We start from the raw sequence: 3,365 nt of genomic DNA, 5'->3' as shown, positions 1-3,365 counted from the left end.
GACCCTGTCTCAAAAAAAAAAAAAAAAAAAAAAAAGAGCCATTCCCAGTTCTCCTTGCTGCCCAGGAAGTTATATTTGTAATCCCATGAAAAGGTGTTGGAATTCTAGTGAGCTAATTCCAGTCTACCACTTCCAGTATAACCCACAGAGAGAATAAAGACACTAAGGCATATTTGTAGTTATGGGGAGCCAAGGGGTCCTAAGTCCAGGTACAATGATGGCTATCGGAGACAAAGGCTCCGACCCAGGGCCGTACGTGGGTCTTATTCATTCGTGAAGGAGGGAGTGGCTTGAGAATGAGTGACTGAGAATGGCGGGAAGTATGTGAGTGCGTGAGCTGGGCTAGGTAGGAGGCCCGAAATCACCTCTGCGATATGCAGAGAAGGATCTGCTGGAAGAGTGATCTGCATGACACAACTGAGGCAGGCGGTAATGTTTTGGGGTCGGTGCTGCAGCTCTGATGTGTAACCTTTCATGCCCTGGGAGGTCACAGCCTCTTACTCAGGCTCACCCCAGCCGACAGCGTGGGGCACACTCTCCATCGGCTCACACTTTATTTGGGAGTGTTTCCCTTCCCTGTCACCTGTGCTTCAAAGACTGCACATCAGCACCTCGCTTGGCCGACTTGCATGGCTTAAAGACAACTGAGCCAGGTGCGGTGGCCTACGCCTATCCCACACGGGAGGCTGAGGCAGGAGGATCATCTCGAGTTCGAGACCAGCCTGGGCTACCAAGTGAGCTCAAGGCCAGCCTGAACTGCATGGCAAGACCCTGTCTCAAAAAGACAAAAAAAAAAAAAAAAAAGACAGCCACGCCTGGGGGACAGGTACTGGCACTGAGATTATTAAGTCCATGTACGTGTGTGATGTATTTTAACTACCATCCCACCCTCTGTGACATTCACTCACTAAATTTATCATTTGGTTACGAGTGAGGTCACCAGGTAAGGCCCACTCCCTGCCCGTCCCATGGCCGAGCCCAGGCCCCAGCCCCAGGAGCTCATCAGCACATGGCAGTGGGCCAGAGGGAACCCCAGGGACGCAAGGACTCTGGTCCATGCTTTCAGTCAGTGTCCGTCTGTCCCGAGGCCCACCTTGTTTCCGCAAGCAGCACATCTGAATGATGCAATACGATTTTTGCCACAAAAAAACCCACCGACCAATGGGGAAGGAATGAATGGTGAGTGGGGATCAAGCTGGCCACACTCCACGTGACAGTTTTCTGGCAAGAGTTTCAGGAAGCCGCCACTGCCCCTCCCTCTTGCAGGGGTGAGGGTGGGGGTGGAACAACCTCGGATTTTTGTAGGACAGCAGTCACGCATGCGTCAAGAGAAGATAAAAGGTAGCGTTGTGACACAGGGTGAGAGCGCAACGGGTGCGCTAGAAAAGGAATCTTCTTTTCTTTTTTTTTTTTTTTGTCTTTTTGAGATAGGGTCTCGGCTGTGCAGTTCAGGCTGGCCTTGAGCTCACTTTGTAGCCCAGGCTGGCCTCAAACTCGCACCGATCCTCCTGCCTCAGCCTCCCGAGTGCTGGGATTGTTTTCTTTTTTCTTGCTGCTTAACAAATCAGTCACCGGCCGGCAGCTAACCCACAACCTCACTTCTTAGTTCTGGTGGGAGGCAGAGCCTGAGACGCTGCGTGCTCAGACCTGCCTGGGGCCATCTGGCACCCACATGCTTATGAAGCAGAGGCCACGTCCAAATAGCACAGGTGCCACCTCCTCACTGCCCAGGAGGCCACACATCTGGCGGGGAGGTAAGTGGGGATTGAACCAGGGAGTGCTCAGCTGCATCCCCAGCCCTTCTGGTTCTTTAATTTTGACACAGGATCTCACTAAATTATGCAGTCTGTCCTTGAACTTGCAACCTTCCTGCCTCGGCCTCCTGAGTAGCAGGGCTAACAAGCATGCCCCATTTAGATGACATTCCCAAAAGGTGCCCCCTCAACATCATTATGAAGGGGACAAGGCCTCCAGCAGAACCATTGGGGGACAGATCATAGCCACACTGTAGCAGATGATGACATCAAAGGAGCATTTGGTTTTTTTCGAGTCTCACTATGCAGTTCAGGCTGGCCTTAAACTCACTAAGTGGCCCAGGCTGGCCTTGAGCTCATGGAGACCCTCCTACCTCAGCCTCCTGAGTGCTGGGGTTACAGGCGTGCACCACCACATCCCACAAGATGGTAAAAACTCAGGACTTTCTATTTACCATCTTAATCATTTCCAAGAGGCTCAGTAGTGTTAACAGCTGATTGCTGGGCAACCCGTCTCGACTCTGTCTTGTCAAAGCGAAGCTCTAATGCCCCCTCCCCTCCAGCCCTCGGTTGACCCTTACTGTAGTTTTTGTCTCTATGAATTTGTGTCCTCTAGGACACTCCTACGAGCGGAGGTATGGAATTTGTCCTTTTGTGACTGGCTTATTGCATTCGGCATAATATCCTCGGCCCCTCTGTATTGTAGCAGGTGTCAAAATTCCCTTCCTTTTTCTGGCTGAATAATACTCCACTGTGTGCAGACACCTCATTTGTTGACCCATGTGTGTGTTGATAGACTCAGGTTGCCGACAGAATGTTTCTAAACAAAATATTTAACCCGCTACATATGTCTCCCTTGTGCTGCTTGGGAAAACAAGTAGCAGTCATTTCCCAGTTGAACCTGTAGATGGCTGGATTTCTTTTTTTTTTTTTGGTCTTTTTGAGAAAGAGTCTCGCTATGCAGTTCAGGCTGGCCTAAAGCTCACTTTGTAGCCCAGGCTGGTCTCGAACCCGCAGTAATCCTCCTGCCTCAGCCTCCTGAGAGCTAGAATTACAGGCGTGCGCCACCATGCCCGCCTCCGATGGCTGGATTTCTGATGTCATCCAGCTGGGCAGCCACCCGCCAGACCCAGCCTTTTCTGGGTCCCCTGCGCCACCTGCTGGTGCTCTGCAGAACTGCTCCTCGGGCCAAGCTCTGAAGGAGGCCAGAATGAGTCTGGGCGTTGGGGCTGCAGCCATCTCCGTGCTCGGACAGGGCCAGGGGACTCATCCCCAAAATGCCTTGCCCATGAGGTTGTTAGAGAGAAGCTGGTTTCCACAAGCCTTTGGACAGAGGCCTCAGTTCCTTGCTTAATGGGCTTCTCCAAAAAAGCTGGCTGTGGAGAAGGCAGCCGGTTTTCCCTGGAACAAGTACTGTCACAAGTCTTCATTTCGTCCTTGCCGAAGCAAATTACTAAGCCTGGTACACATTCAACAGGAGAGAAAAACCAGGAGTAGGGATACAAGGGGGTGGACATCGTCGGGTCATCTTAAAGGCCAACTAGCAGCCGCAGTCTCCACCACGACTACCGAAGCTCACCTCCTTCCAACACGCAGATGAGCCAGGCGTGG

The sequence above is a fragment of the Chinchilla lanigera genome, unplaced genomic scaffold, assembly GCF_000276665.1.
Source record: "Chinchilla lanigera isolate Chin_1 unplaced genomic scaffold, ChiLan1.0 scaffold00113, whole genome shotgun sequence".
Lineage (NCBI taxonomy): Eukaryota > Metazoa > Chordata > Mammalia > Rodentia > Chinchillidae > Chinchilla > Chinchilla lanigera.
Note: the sequence above shows the minus strand (reverse complement) of the source record.